This window comes from Macrotis lagotis, chromosome 8 (genome assembly GCF_037893015.1).
Source record: "Macrotis lagotis isolate mMagLag1 chromosome 8, bilby.v1.9.chrom.fasta, whole genome shotgun sequence".
In the NCBI taxonomy this organism is placed as follows: Eukaryota; Metazoa; Chordata; class Mammalia; order Peramelemorphia; family Peramelidae; genus Macrotis; species Macrotis lagotis.
The window spans coordinates 105386172-105403261 of record NC_133665.1 but is presented as its reverse complement, the minus strand read 5'-3'; the positions used below and the strand labels follow the sequence as shown (position 1 = coordinate 105403261).

Genomic DNA, 17090 nt, shown 5'->3' with positions numbered 1-17090 from the left:
TTTCTCTTTCTCCTTTCCATTGGAGAAGGGGTGGGGATATTCTAACAAATTTTACCTTTAAAGAAAAAAACTTGAAGGAATATGAGAAAACTGGAAGGAACACTGTTGTTGGGAGAGTGGTGAATTGATCCAGCCATGCTGGAGAGTAATTTGGAACATGCCCCTTGACCCAGCAACATCCAGATTGGATTTGTATTCCAAAGAGATCATAAAAGGAGGGAAAAGACCCACTTATACAAAAAATATTTATAGCAGGTCTTTTTGTTGTGACAAAAAACATTAGAAATTGAGTGAATATCAATCAGTTGTGGAATGACACAACAAATTGTGATATATGAATGTGATGGAATACTGTTGTTTGGTAAGAAATCACGAGCTGGGAGATTATGGAAAAATCTGGATTTCTATCAACTGAGTGAAGTGAACAAAACCAGGAGGACATAATGTACATATTAACCCGCAACATTATATGATTATCAACTGTGATAGACATCCCTTTCAGTAATTCAATAAACAAAAGACAATTCTAAAAGACTTGTGATAAAAATGCCTTGAACATCCAGAGGAAAACTATGGACTCTGAATGCAGATCAAAGCATACTGTCTATTTACTTTTAAAAATTTGTTTTTTTCTTTCACAACACGATTAATATAGAAATATGTTAAACATAATTCTATTTGTATAACCAATGTCAGATTATTTGTTGTCGTGGGAAGGGAAGAGAGGGAGGCAGTAAAACATGAACTCAAATAGCATAATGACTTTGACTACATATGTAAAATTCCATAACCAATAGCTCTTCTTATGAAAAGAGCAAAGTGCATTATTTTCAACTGTTCTTCTAGGCATTGTTTTAGCAGATTCATGCTCTTGCTAAAGAGGGTATGAAGTTGATCCAATACAAACCTAGTATCATTGTTGAAATGAACTAAGAAAATGCAACTGGGCATACATAGCAGAAGTGACTATCCTTGCAGTGGCATTAATTGATCAACAAATGTTCTTTAAGCATTTACTATGTGCCAGTCACTATTCAAAATCCTGGGAATGAAAATTATTGCTCTTTTGAAGGAATTCACATTCTATTAAACATGACAGTATGATTGAAGCCTCCATTTTACTAGGGCAGGGCTCTTGCCTGTAGGTAGATATGGGGGGGGGGATTTTTTTTTGTTTTTTTGTTTTTGCAAGGCAAATGGGGTTAAGTGGCTTGGCCAAGGCCACACAGCTAGGTAATTATTAAGTGTCTGAGACAGGATTTGAACCCAGGTACTCCTGACTCCAGGACCGGTGCTTTATCCACTCCGCCACCTAACCACCCTTAAAAATAAATTTTTGAGAGCTTTTGTTTTTACAAAGTGTGTTTCACCATGTCCTCTTCATCTCTTCCCCCAAGAAGAACCAAACAAAAAAGATTGCTTATTAACTTTGTTACATACTTTCTTATATTTTTACAACCTTTTATTTGTAGAGATGGTCCTATCATATTTTTGGAGATTAATTGGCTCCCTGTGTCCACCTCTGAACATCAGTTACTAAATGGGAAGGATGGGCAGTGAAAAAGAGAACTTTCTGACTGTCGGGTACGGCCAATACAACACCAAACTTGAAGTCAGGAAAATCTCGGTTCCCACCCAAATACTAGCTGGTGACTGATGGGCAAGTCATTTAAATTGTTAGCTTCACTTTACTTCTCTGGAAAATGGAAGTGGAAAATGGCACCTACTTCACAAGGTTGTTGAGAATCAAGTGAGATCATGTATTGAAAGTACTTTATAAACTAGAAAGCATTGTAGAAAGAGCTCCTAATATAATTATCATCTCTTTTTTGGGGGGGGCAATCGACTGCTAATATTTTTGAGGTTTGAAGGTATGAAGAATATAATTTTTACAGGTAACAGCTCTCTATATTTACCATAGGAGAGGATAAGGAACTGAACTGTTACTTAAATGGTATGAGGAATTCCCTCCACCAGTTTAGTACCTTCTCTGTAATTTGGTCTTAGGGAATTGTCTAGAGAATTGAGAACTGATGGAGGTTCATGCAGTGTGTTGTCAGTTGTGGCATTTACAAAGCATAATGTAAAATATACCAATAAATAAGACATTCTAATTGCTTTCAAAGAACTGGTGGGAGAGAAGATGGACTGTTGGTCCAGTTAATGGTTATTTCCCTAAAAGGAAATTTTTTTTGAGTATACAAATAAATGCTTTTTTAAAAAAGTCATAACTAGGGGCAGCTAGGTGGTGTGGTGGATAGAGCACTGGCCCTGGAGTCAGGAGGACCTGAGTTCAAATGAGGTCTCAGACACACAATATAATCACCTAGCTGTGTGACCTTAGGCAAGTCACTTAACGCCACTGCCCTGCAAAAAAAAAATTAAAAAACCTTTAAAAAATGTCACAACTAAAATTATTGTATAAAGTCAATTGCTATGAAAGTTGAATGGTTGTATGGTTGAAGAGGGAGATTGTATGACCCAGAATAGTATCTAGTATTTTAAAAAATTCCCTGGCAGGAATAGAGGGAACAGAAGGGAGGAAAAAGCAGCCAATAGGCACTATTGCCATATTTACAGGTCAGGGTATGAAGGTAAGAAATCAGTTGGAGGGAGGGAAAACCATCTACTAAGATTTTTAAAAATTGGTGTCAAAAAAATTCAGCAAACTAAGTAACATATCAGTTGAGTCAGATAGTATGTTAGTGTTTTCCCACCTGTAGTCCCATTCCTCTGCACAAGCAGGAAGGTACATTTTTTCATTTCTTCTTTGAACCAAGCTAGGTCAATTAAAACTATAGTGTTTAGGATTCTTTTTTTTCTTTACATTATTGTAGTAATTGTATATGTTGCTTTCCAGTTCTGCTTGCTTTACTTTGTATCAACTGACATACATTTTCCCTTGTTTCTCTTTATTCTTCATATTGGTTTGTTATCCTGTAGTAATATTCCATTACATTCACATACTACAATTTATTCAATCATTTCACTAATAAATGGTTTTGGCTTTTGTTCTGACTTTGGCTAATACCAAAGGTGCTACTATATAAGTAAACGTACTTTTATTTCTGCCTTTGACATTTTTCTTAAGGTATATGCCTCTGAAGTGGGATCCCAAAGGGGATGGACAGTTTAATAACTTTCTAGAATGATTGGGTGAAGTCACAGATATGCTAGTAGTATATTGATGTTAGTCTTTCTTTTTGCAACCTAACACTGTTATTAATAATAATAGCTTATATTTAAATGGTACTTATGGGCCAGGACCTGTAATAATTAAATGCTTTATAATTTTTGTATTATATGATTCTCCCAATAATTCTGGGAAAGAAGTGTTTCTATTAGCTCCATTTTACAGTTGAGGAAATGTAGACAAATAAAAGTGAAGTGATACATAAGTATGTCTGAGGCTGGATTTGAACCTCAGTCTTCCTGACTTCAAATAAGTACTGTCCATTTAACATTTATTTTGTTGTCTTTTCAAATGGGCTGGAAAAGAGAAGTGACCTCCTGGCTACTGTAAATTTAATGTTCAATCTGCAGGACCAGAAAGGTACTGTATACCCGAACAGCAACATGAGGGTGATGTTCAACCTTGAAGGACTCGCTTATTCCATCAGTGAAACAATCAGGAACAATTTTGGGCTGTCTGCAGAGGAGAGTGCCATCTATAGCCAGATAAAGAGCTGTGGAGTTTGAACAAAGTTCAAGGACTATTTCCTTTAATTTAGGGGGGGAAAGCAGATATCTTATTGTCTGATCTTCTTATCTCTTAGACTTTTTGTCTCTTCCTTAAGGATATGATTTCTCTCATCACATTCAATTTAGATCAGTATACAACATGGAAACAAAGTAAAGACTGACAGATTGTTTTCTGTGGGGGGAGGGAAGTAAGATGGGGGGAATTGTAAAACTCAAATAATATCTTTAATAAAAAAAGAAAAAATTAGTCTTCAATCACTGGATTAGAATTAGGGCAAAAATAGGCTGCATTCAGGTCTTATATAAGGCTAATTTATATGAACTATCTTCAAATGAAGAGGTACAAAATTTCATAAGATTACAGAGTCAGGAAAGTATTCACTTCCAAATGGGGAGAGTAGAATCGGGAAAGTCTTTCAGATAGAAATGGCATTTGATCTAGCCCTTGAGGAAGGGTATAGGGACTGGGAGAGTGGAGGCATGGGAGAAGCATTCAAGTTTGAAAATGACATTAGTAATATTGATAAGACCCCTTCTGTGTGCCATACACTGCTGCATGCTTGAGTATATAAGAAACATTGCAGTCTTATCTATTGTCAAGGGAAATGTGTATGTGCATGTGTATACAAATAAAAAGTGCATACAAAATTACCAAGTAATTTTAGTTGGAGTGGGCATTAACAATAAGTCATTTATAATAAGCCTTTGATAGGTAGTAACTAGTGCTAGAGCTGAACTTAGAATCTCCTGGTTTCTTCAAAGAAGTTGAAGTGAAAAATGAGGGATTGCTTTCCAGGCATGTCTGTACAGAGGCATGTATTGGGAGATGATCTGCATTCCTAAGGGCACCAAGCAGGCTATTGGAATTAGAACATAAAGTGGGTGCTAGAGTGAAAACAAAAAAACTGGAAAGGTAAGTATGAGCCAGATTTGTGAAGGAATTTAAATGCCAAATAGAATAATATGTAATTCTAAAGATAGTAGGAAGCCACTGGAGGTTCTTGGAGGGGAGATCCTTGAGGCCACAAGACCAATTAGGACCTCATTACATAGTCCACTTGAAAAATGTAAGGAAAATAGGGGCTTGATAAGAGAAATATTAGATTGTAAAAGCTTGAGCATCTTAAAGAGGATAATTCCAAGTTGTTAATCTGAATGACTATTAAGGATAGTAATAGCTTCAAAAGAAAGAGGAAATTCAGAAAAGAAATGGTTTTGGGGGAAATACTATACATTATGATTTTTTTCATGGTAATTTTTCTGTATAGAATAGCAAGTTGTACAAAGCAGATTGCAGTTTCATGTACAATCATTTTTTAAATTATTCTATATTATGGAAATGCTTGTTTTATTTGATAAGCAAAAACTAAAACTTTTTTTTTTTAAAGATCAGTGAGGGGGCGGCTAGGTGGCGCAGTGGATAAAGCACCAGCCCTGGAGTCAGGAGTACTTGGGTTCAAATCCAGCCTCAGACTCTTAATAATTACCTAGCTGTGTGGCCTTGGGCAAGTCACTTAACCCTATTTGCCTTGCAAAAACTTAAAAAAAATCAGTGAGAAATTATTAGGTCTGTGCTCCATTCCTGCCAGCACTAAAATGGAAGGACCTTATATTTTTTTCTTTATTTAATATTTATTTATTCTCATTTTGTACAAATAATGTTTTTTATACATTAATAAAATATTCTTGTTTAAGAGTAAACAAAATACCCCCTCCCCCAAAAAAATTATAGACTCGCTTGAGCGATAAAGTAAAGGGGAGAGGAAAAAAATTAAAATTAAAAAAATAGTAATAATTTTAGGTATGGCTAGGTGGCGCAGTGGACGGAGCACCAGCCCTGGAGCCAGGAGCACCTGAGCCCATATGCAGCTCCATACAACCAACAATCACCCAGCTGTGTGACATGCAAGCCACCCCAACCCCACTGCCCTGCAAAAACCAAAAAAAGAAAAAAAAGACCCAAAATAAAATAGTAATAATAGTAGGGGTGGCCAGGTGGCGGACAGAGCACTGACCCTTGAGCCAGGAGCACCCGGGTCCAAATCCGGCCCCAGACACCCTATGATCACCCTGCTATGTGGCCCCAGGCAGGCCACCCAGCCCCATTTGCCCTGCACTGCCCCCAAAAAATAATAAAAAATGTGCCTCAGTCTGTGTTCCAACACCAACTCTGTCACGGGTGGATCACATTCTTTTACATTGTTTTTTATATATATATATATATATATATATATATATACACACACACACACACACATATATAAATATATATACACACATATATATATATACACACATATATATATGTATATATATATATTATAATTTTTTTTTGAGATGCCTATTGATCATTCCCTTGGAAATATTCGGTGGGTAACTGATGATGTGGGATTGGAGCTGAGGAGAGAGAGACTGACGCCCAGACACATACTAGTACTGATTATCAAGATAAAAGTCAGCTGCATAGAGATAATCCTTGGGAGCTGATGAGATCACAGAAATATTGTGGGAGAGGGAGTAAATAGATGGGAAAGAGTGGAAAAAAAGTGATCATGGAAGGAGTGAAAAAAGTAGGAAGAGAAGAAAGCCCAAGTTAACCTTTGTAGACAGATTTGTCTGGTTGGGGAGCAGAATGTAGATGCTAAACTAGCACAGACAATAGGGAAAGGAGAACTAAGAAATGTCATGAAAACCTAGAGAGAAGTGAGTGGTAAGCAGTATCAGATGTGGGAATAAAGCTCTATCTAGTATGAGAGATGAGAACATTATTTGATGATTGAAAGACCATTGATTCTTAGGAAATGCCATTTTCCATTTTAAGTGTGTAAGTCAGTTTGCAGGGTTTTGAGAAGTCCATAAAAGAAAGGGAAATGGAGTTAAAATGAAATACAGGAGACAGTTTTTTAATGGGAGTTTGACTATGAAAGGGAGGAGATAGGATAGTTGCAGTAGAAGGAAGGAGGGTTGACAGAGAGGTTAAAAAAAAATGACAGATGCATTTTGAGGAAAGTTAATTAGTCCAGTCTGGCTAGAGTAGAATTTATAAAGGGAAGCAGTGTAAGATGGTTGTATCAAGCTCAAATAGAAACAGACCCTTTAAAGGGTAGTAGAGAAATATCCTTGAAAGCCACACATTGATTTAGAAACCACATTTATTAACATTATCTTTATTCTATTTTATTTGTTTTGTTAAATAATTCTCAATTACATGTTAATCTGGTTCGGAGTGTTGCCCTACTTTCATTGTCTAAGGAATCTGATATCTCTGGTGGGGTATTCCATTCTGCAACATAGGGATTAGGGCACTATGCCTTTGAGATCTGGAAAATTGGTATGAAATTTTTGGTCCTCCCTTCATACCAGAGTAGAAGTCTGAATTTTTTTCCTTTTTCTCTTATGAGATGTTTCCAATATCTTAATGTAAACTTTGAGTTGTTATTATGCAGTTATATTTATGCATTTCTGAGTTTCTGAATTTTTTTTCTATGTCATCTTCTGGTCTTCATGTGTTGTCTAGAACTTTTGTAAACCTCCCCCAAAATTCCACTTAATTTCTTATGCCTACCTGTGATATATCAAAACCATGATGGGAAAGTCTTAACTTCTTTTATCATAATCTATTTTAAATCGTTAATATAGTTTCTCACCTCTGTATTTTCAGGTTATTACTTAATGGAACTCTTTTATCCCTCTGCTTTAACAAAATGCATAAAGTTTTGTGACTTAGACTGACCTTTACAGCTGTCCCTGAGTCAAATCTATAGCTTTATGCTATTAATTGACAGAATCCCTCTTCTTCTGGTTTCCTTTCCTCCATCAGAATTTTCTAGACCTTTAAAGGTGAAGCTCCTTTGAGCTGACTTATTCATCTAAACCACAGAATAAGCCAAATCTGAATAAAAAGTTATCATGAGTAGTTAATAAATAAAAAAAATCTAATGATAGTGACCCAAGATCTAACTCACAAAATCTGAGTTGGAAAGGATATGTTGTCCACCTTTGTACATAAACAAAAACGCCTCTTTTATTATAACATCCAACAAGTGGAAAATATAGACTCACTTTTCCTAGCAGTTTTCTCTGGCCTTATTTCTTTGAATTTATAAGTGGATTCCTCTTCCTCCTACCTTTACTTTCTGGTTTGCTTCAGGACTCAAAGCAAACCCTACCTTCTACTGAAGCTCATTCCCCTGACCCTCTCAGTGCTTCGCCTCCAAAGTCACTTCTCCTCTACAGTGTATATAGCTTATTTATACATAGCTGCCCTAGTGTTGTCTCTTCCATTGAACTCTGAGCTCCAAGAGGGTCAGAACTTTTTTTTAATTTTTGTCCTTTTTTATATCCTTAGCACAGTGCCTTTCACCAAGTAGGCACTTAATTAAATTGCCTGTTGACTGACTGACCAACCAACTGAAGGAATGGAGGGGGTGTACCTTTACTAGTTTTTTCCATATTGAGATTCATAGCTATTATTGCTTTATTTTGGCCTTAATTTCTAAACTTAATATTAAGGCACCTCACTGGAATCAGTCCTCTTTGCTTCTATTTACATTATAGTTATCCTAAACAGTCTTCAGCAGAAGATTTATAAATTGCTGTGTTTCCCATGTTGTCTCTGTTCATTGGGGAATTAGAATGTAATTTCTTTTTCTTCCTTTTTTTTTAAAGCTTTTTTATTTTTTTCCAATTATATGCAGAGGTAGTTTTTCTGCATTCCTTTTGCAAGCTTTTGAGATCCACATTTTTTCACTGCCTTCCCTTCTCTGCTCCCCCCCCCCCCCATGGCAGCAGACAATCTGATATAGGTTATACATGCACAATCTTGTTAACATATTTCCATATTAGTCATGTTGTGAAGGGAAGAATTAGAATTAAGGGGGGAAAACATAAGGGGAAAAAAAATTTTAAGTGAACATAATATGCTTTGCTCTGCATTTAGACTCCATAGTTTTTCCTCTGGATGTAGATAGTATTGTCCATAAGCAGGTGAGAATTTAGTTTCTTTTTTTTTTATTTGAGTTTTACAATTTTTCTCCCAATCTTACTTCCCTCCCTCCACCCCCCACCCTCACGGAAAGCAATCTGTCAGTCTTTATTTTGTTTCCATGTTGTACATTGATCCAAATTGAATGTGATGAGAGAGAAATCACATCCTTAAGGAAGAAACAAAAAGTGTAAGAGACAATAAGATATCTTTTTTGTTTTCCTAAATTAAAGGGACTAGTCCTTGAACTTTGTTCAAACTCCATGGCTCTTTATCTGGATACAGATGGTATTCTCCATTACAGACAGTCCAACATTGTCCCTGGTTGTTGCACTGATGGAACAAGCAAGTCCATCAAGGTTGAACATCACCCCCATGCTGCTGATAGATTGTACAGTGTTTTTCTAGTTCTGCTCATCTCACTCAGCATCAGTTCATGCAAATCCCTCCAGGCTTCCCTGAATTCCTGTCCCTCCTGGTCTCTAATAGAACAATAGTGCTCCATGACATACATATACCACAGTTTGCTAAGCTATTCCCCAATTGAAGGACATTGACTTGATTTTCAATTCTTTGCCACCACAAACAGGGCTTCTATGAAAATTTTTGTACAAGTGATGTTTTTACCCTTTTTCATCATCTCTTCAGGATATAGACCCAGTAGTGGTATTGCTGGATCAAAGGGTATACTCATTTTTGTTGCCCTTTGGGCATAGTTCCAAATTTCTCTCCAGAAAGGTTGGATGAGTTCACAGCTCCACCAACAGTGTAATAGTGTCCCAGATTTCCCACAACCCTACCAACAATGATCATTGTCCTTTCTGGTCATATTGACTAGTCTGGGAGGTGTGAGGTGGTACCTCAGAAAAGCTTTGATTTGCATTTCTCTAATGATTAATGATTTAGAGCAGTTTTTCATATAGCTATGGGTTGCTTTGATCTCCTCTGTAAATTGCCTTTGCATATTCTTTGACTATTTGTCAATTGAGGAATGGCTTTTTTTTAATATGATTCAGTTCTCTATATATTTTATAAGGCAACCAGGGGATTAAGTGGCTTGCCCAAGGCCACACAGCTAGGTAATTATTAAGTGTTTGAGACCGGATTTGAACCCAGGTACTCCTGACTCCAGGGCCAGTGCTTTATCCACTGTGCCACCTAGCCGCCCCCCTCTGTATATTTTAGAAATGAGTCCTTTGTCAGAATCATTAGTTGTAAAGATTGTTTCCCAATTTACTAAATTTCTTTTGATCTTGGTTACAGTGGTTTTATCTGTGCAAAAGCTTTTTAATTTAATGTAATCGAAATCATCTAGTTTGTTTTTGGTGATGTTCTCCATCTCTTCCTTAGTCATAAACTGCTCTGCTTTTCATAGATCTGACAGGTAAACTAGTGCTTGATCTTCTAATTTGCTTATTGTATTTTTTATGTCTAAATCTTTTATCCATTTGGATCTTATCTTGGTGTAAAAGGTGTTAGGTGTAAGTTTTTTCCATACTAACTTCCAATTTTCCCAGCAGTTTTTTATCAAAGAGAGTTTTTATCCCAATAGCTGGACTCTTTGGGTTTATCAAACAGCAGATTACTATAATCATCTCCCGCTTTTGCACCTAGTCAGTTCCACTGGTTCACCACTCTGTTTCTTAGCCAATACCAAACAGTTTTGATGACTGATGCGTTATAATATAATTTTAGATCAGGTAGGGCTAAGCCCCCTTCTTTTGTACTTTTTTTTCATTAAATTCCTGGAAATTCTTGACTTTTTATTTCTCCATATGAATTTACTTATTTTTTTAACTCATTAAAGTAATATTTTGGAATTTTGATTGGTAGGGCACTAAATAGGTAGTTTAGTTTTGGTAGAATTATCATTTTTTTTATTAGCTCTGCCTATCCATGATCAGTTGATATTTGCCCAGTTATTTAAATCTGATTTGAGAATTTAGTTTCTTAAAGAAAGTTTAGTGTTTTAATAAGTATAAGAAGGCCTTGGAGCTTTTTCTTTTTTTAATTTAGATTTTCCTGTTGTATATGTGGGAGACATGATTTTTCACCATGGCGTCCTCTGGCCTAGTACCATTGATTAGATATAGTTCCCTGAGAGACCAATCCTTGGTTCAGGAAGAACCAAAGAAAGTTGGGCACAGCTGTAGGAAGGGATTGTTTGGGGCTGTGATACATATTGGGTGTCCTTATGTTAAAGACAAACTTCACAATTAAGGTAGCAATTCCTGGGGATGGTGGAGTTTGATCTATCTTCATATCAGAAACTCCTTGATGTCTAACCATGGGTCCCTGGGTTGATGCTATAACCCCCCCCCCACACACACACACACACACTTTGAAGACTTAGCTTTAAGTAATAGATTAGCTCTAAACATTATGGATTTATAGCTTGTCTTTGTTCTTTTCCTCCATGGCTATTAGCTTTTCTTGTTTCTGTCAACATGGCAGCTTCACTTTTTTTCCCTTCTCCCTTTCTGCCCCTTTCTCCTGCTTCTATTTCTATTTCTATCTCTATCTCTTATCTCTATTTCTATCTCTATCCCTTGCTTTCTTGCTCTCTCACCCTTCCCTGACATCTAGGGAACCAGTTGACCAAGTTTCAGTCTATCAGAAACTGTCCAAGGGGTCAATTTCTGAGTAAGGCTTTGAGGAGCTTTTCCAAGAGTCAAATGAAAAAGATTTACAGAACAGACTTTATAACCTCCATTTTGAATGCTCTGGGGCCTTTTTTGCTTGCTCCCTAGTTCTAGGATTGCTGTCTAAGTGAACTCTGTGTGAGGTGTGATGTATTGTGAGGCAAGTCCAGGAGTTGGAAAAATTCAGGTTTTCTCTGGAAGCAATCAAGATGACTTTTTTTTTAAAAAATAGAATATATGTCAATGAAAATGAAGTCAGAAGTCAGGAAGAAGATAGAGAACCTGCCGGCCCAGCAGGACCTGAGTTCAAATGTGGTCTCAATCCCATAATTACCTAGCTGTGTGACCTAGGGCCAGTCTCTTAACCCCACTACCTTGTAAGAAAAATTCTTCATATCAATAAGTTCTTTATGTCTGGAGCACTATATAAAACACTAAAGGAAAGAAGATACTTAAACTTTGGTCACCATCAAGGTAACTTATGAATCAAAGGTTTTTGCAAGGCAATGGGGTTAAGTGGCTTGCCCGAGGCCACACAGCTAGGTAATTATTAAGTGTCTGAGACCGCATTTGAACCCAGGTACTCTTGACTCCAGGGCTGGTGCTTTATCCACTGTGCCACCTAGCTGCCCCAATCAAAGAATTTCCAAATACATACTGTAGTATGTAAGGTGAATTAAAGTTAGCAGAGTTGTCAACTGCAAACTACAAAATTAAGAGACAGATTAAAATTAATTGGGAAATATTTAACAAGATAACAAAAATAAAGTCAATATAATGTTAAATTGTGGTTTTCTGACTTAGTATGTGACTACAAGTAGGTGCTGACCAAGTATTTTCAGTTTTTGGTGTAAGGTAAAATTTTTCATCCTAAATTCCATCTAGAAAACTTGCTCAGCAGACCTCTGTGACTTATAAATACTGGCCCCATTTCCAGAAACAAACACTAAAGCAACTAAACTTGAAAAACCTATCTAATGGTAATTACAAATCATTTAATGTCTATTTAAATAAATACTCAGAATTTGAGGAACTTAAAATGATCTTTAAACAATCTAAATCTAGTTGACCAAAAATTTCTTTGATTAACACTTGATGTTGATGTTATCTGTATAATACTTATTGAAATATAGTTTCTTGGAAAGTAAAGTGCATATCTTTATTTTATTGAATGTACTTAATGTAAATATCATTTAATATCATCTAAAGTCTTTGATTTTAGAAGTCCACTGTGCTTGCTCTGTCATCAGCAGATAGTCTGGTGTAAGTAGCATTACTAAATTATTAGCCATAGTATAGGAAAAGACATAAGTTTTTAGACATGGCTATTGCATGGTATTAATTTACTAAAGTTTTTTTCCTTTTAGATATTGGGAGGGTGGTAGTAATGATATAGAAAGGGAAAAGCATTGAAATTCTTTTGGAAATGAAATAACGAGAACAAATAGATTCAGAAGGAATCACAGGAAGCAAAATGGGATTGTTTTTAAGTAATGTGTTGAATTTCTTATATATTTTGGTTCTAAAAAGACAAATAGTTAAAAATGACAATTAACAATCTGATAGAAAATTCTCCATCTTTATTGATTGTTTAATTGAGAATAAACAAGTATCAAAACAAAACAACTAGGAGCTGCTAGGTGGTACAGTGCATAGAGCACTGCCCCAGAATCAGGAGGACCTGAGTTCAGAGTTGTTCTCAGACATTTTTAGTATTTATTAGCTGTATGATCTTGGGCAAATCACTTAACCCCATTGCCCCCATAAAAAGTAATAACAATAATAATAATAATAACTGAACTTCCTTTTCTTTTCTGCTTTAAAAAGAGTTTTCCAAGTTATTTTCCTTCTGATCCTTTCCCTCCTTATAGGATTAGAAAATTGATGGTTTGGTTTTTTTTATTTTCCTCTCAATGTAATCCATGATCCTCTATTCTAAGGCCTCTTTCCTGAGAATTATATTCAGTTTTGCATTCTTAGTTGTAAATCTATATTATTTGCATTTTGGAATATTATATTCCAAGATCTTTCATTTAAAGTATAAACTATCAGGTCTTGTAACCGTGATTCCTTAGTAACTCAACTCTTTCTAGCTGCTTGGATTTTTGACTGGCAGATCTGGGGCTTTTTCTTTAGATTTCTTTCCCAAGGACAATCAGAAAAAATAAAAATCCTATCTTTACTTTATCTTCTGGTTCTGAACTGGACAGTTTCCATTTGTGAAATTAGTGTTCCTGATCTTTTACAAAATTACAACATTCAGAAAGCATAATTTTTACAGTTGCTTTCCTTGATCTCTTTTACAGATCACTTGTTTTTCATAGCTGATGTTTTATGTTTTCTTCAATTTTTTTCAGCATTTTATTTTGTTTTAGTATTTCTTGATATCTCTTGGTCATAGATTTCTGTTAAGGCTATTCTAGTGAATTTATATGAATCAAATTTACCACTTTTTCTTCTAAACCACTCATTTTCCTTCCAGTTCTTTCTCCCAGGATTTTTTTTTTTTTTTAAAGGTTTTTGCAAGGCAATGGGGTTAAGTGGCTTGCCCAAGGCCACACAGCTAGGTAATTAAGTATCTGAGGTCGCATTTGAATTCAGGTCGCCCTGACTCCAGGGCCGGTGCTCTATCCACTGCACCACCTAGCTGCCCCTCAGGATTTATTTCTTGTTTCATATTTTTAAAGTACTCATAGTGGTCCTTTTTCCTTTGGTTTTCTGCTTGCAGTTATTTGTGAATTTATCTTCCAAGTTGAAATTTGTGGTATCTTTAGATCTTGTTTTGATTTTTTTTTATCTGATCTTTTGGAATTTATGCCTTCAGTCTTAATTCTTGAATTGGAATTTTGTTCATGGGTCAAGTTCTGCCTCCTGTTGTTTGGCCCTGGATGGCTCTTGATTTCTGTACAGACCTCCCCCTCCTGAGCTTATGTCTTTCTGGTTCTTTGAAGTTCAGAGCACTGTACTTCAAGGCCTTATGGCATTTTCTTGGGGCAGAGACCTCAGAATTAGGAGATGTTGTGAGAGGCATAGTGACAGCACACATATCCTACTGGTTTCTTTGGCCCCTCTTATTTATCCTTCCAAAGTCTATCCTATGGGTTTCTGAGGTGAGACTTTGAGAGGGGAGTTCTTGTTCTCCAGATACGGACCTTGAAGTCTACATGTGTCTCTGGTATGCTGAGAGAATACTTGAGCACAGGTCCTAACTTTTCTCATGGGTCTTCTTTCCTGTTGCTTGTAGAGTTTCTAGCTGATTTGGGGGATTGGGACCTTTGCGCAGTTCTGGAGTGGTTGGAGTTATGTAATTTCTCATTAGACTTCTTGATCATTCAGTCAAGTGCTATTTTTAGGTTTGGGTTTTTTTCTTGTAAGAATAAAGGTATGGTGCGGCTAGGTGGTGGAGTAAATAGAGCAGAGGCCCTGGAGTCAAGAGGACCTGAGTTCAAATTTGGCCTCAGACACTTAATAATTACCTAGCTGTGTGGTCTTGGACAAGTCACTTTTTAACCCCATTGCCTTGCAAAAATGAGGAAAAAAAAACAAAGAATAAAGGTATGAGAGCCAGGCTACCTGAATTCAACTATCTTGGCTTAAGGTCCTCTGAAAAGAATTGTGAACACAAAATACAATATAAATGATTTCTTGTGAAGTCTTTTCCCTTTTCTAGTTGAGATTGAGACCTCATAAGGCAATAGTCTTTTTCAAATTTTTTGATAGATATTTGGTGGAATATATTGTGTCTTCAAAGAACTTAATCTGATGCTGAGAAAAGTGGGAGAGTAAGTATGTGGGTGTGCTTTTTATTTTTCCCTTCCACTGCATACTACCCCCATAGGAGGAATAGCTAGATTGGTGAATATTTGACAAGGCACACTTGAAAAAGAGGTAAATCATTTGGGGAAAATGAAACTAAATTCAGAAGAAAAAAATTTAAATGGAGGCCTGTATCTTATTTTGATAACTTGATTTCGGTTTCCTGTTATATCATTGAAAAATCCAGAACCTAATTGAGAAGCCTGGATTAATAATATATGAAATAATCAGGACGCAATAGTAGAGTACATTACTTTACAATTTAATATAAAATTGTTTGGTACAGACTAGTGCTGTAGTCCAGAAAAGGGAAAATTCTTTGAAAAGCTGCAGTAGTTAGAGCACCAGCCTTGGAGTCAGAAGAACCTGAGTTCAAATCCTTTCTCAAACACTTTAATAATTACCTCACTGTGTAATCTTGGGCAAGTCACTTAACTCCACTGTCATAAATAAATAAATAAATTAATTAATTAATTAAAATTTTAAGTTAAAAATTAAGCTGCAATAGTTAGGACACCTAACTTTGAAAAGGGTTTAGATGGAACAGTAAGAGAGGATTCCTAGGGAGAGTGTTTCTAGAGTGAAGGCAGAAATGGAAGTGAATGTAGAGTAGCAGAATAGGAAAGGGCATACAGTGAGGATATCAATTGACAAAAACAGAAGTAATGTGATAGGGAAGAGTAGGAAATGAGATTTGTTGAGGATGGGGGTGATCTCAAAAGCTGGGCCATCAAGCAGGAAACATGGAACCGTTGAGGATTTTGAACAGAAAGGAAACATGATTAAAGCATTGTGTGAGGATGACTAAGTAATGTAGTTAATGTGCAAAATGGATTTGTAACAAACTGGATTCAGGGTGAGGTACAGAAGGCCCAGACTGTGATGGCAGTAGAAATTCAAAATGAAGAATGAAGAAAACCTGTTTTGAAGTATATATTGTATGCCCTTTCCCATTCTGTACTGCAGTCACTTCCATTTCTGCCTTTCACTCTCGAAGCACTCTCCCTAGGAATCCTCTCTTACTGTTCCATCTAAATCCTCTACAAAGTTAGGTGTCCTTACTATTGCAGCTTTTTTTAAATTAAAAAAATCTTTAAGAAAGATTTTATTTAGTTTGAATTTTACAATTCCCCCCCCATTCTTGCTCCCCCCCACAGAAGGCAGTCTGTTAGTCTTTACATTGTTTCCATGGTATATATGGATCTAAGTTGAATGTGATGAGAGAGATAACAAAATTACATAATAAGATTTTTCCTAAATTGAAGGTAATAATCTTTGTTCAAACTCCACAATTCTTTCTCTGGATACAGATGGTATTCTCCATCACAGATAATTCAAAATTGTCCCTGAGTGTTGCACTAGAAGGACAAGTTTTTATAGCATTTAATTTTGTAATACTTCTAGATTTAAAGCATTGTTATGAGGCCTTATTTATCCTTCGTGACAACTTGAAAAGGTTAGTATAGTTCTTTTTTTAAGTTTGCCTCTTTGTACTTTTAAGTTCCTTAAGTTGCCCAGAAAATTTAAATTTTACCAGAGGTACTAGCTAGAATTGAAATTCACAGATCCTTAGGCCAACATAGGTTTAACATATCTCTCTAGATGCAACATCTCAAAATTGTTGGAGTAATTTTATACTTTAATATTAATATAAGTGATTGAATTATAATTAGGTTCAGGTTAAAAAGCTATTTAGTATTGCTGGAGTAGCATTAATGGAGAATTTAAAAGCCTATATATTTCAGGTACTTAATAAAAGTAGAAATAATTTGCTATTGTAAAAGTGGTTTTTGCTCCCATATTCTTCTTACCCAATGACTTTTCCTGTAAGCCTATCCCTTGCTTTCGTATACTTGTCTCTTTTAAGATTTTTAAAAATTGATGCTTTTGCTTCAATATTATATTTATGAATCTTTTTACACCATTTGTCAAACATCTGTAACATA

At 35.9% G+C, this 17090-nt stretch overlaps 1 protein-coding gene across 2 annotated transcripts in view; it reads left to right on the top strand.

Moving 5' to 3' along the window:
- RHOA (ras homolog family member A) overlaps positions 1-17090 on the top strand; it is a 66398-nt gene that overhangs the window by 10869 nt on the left and 38439 nt on the right. The gene's annotated exons all lie outside the window — the stretch shown is intronic.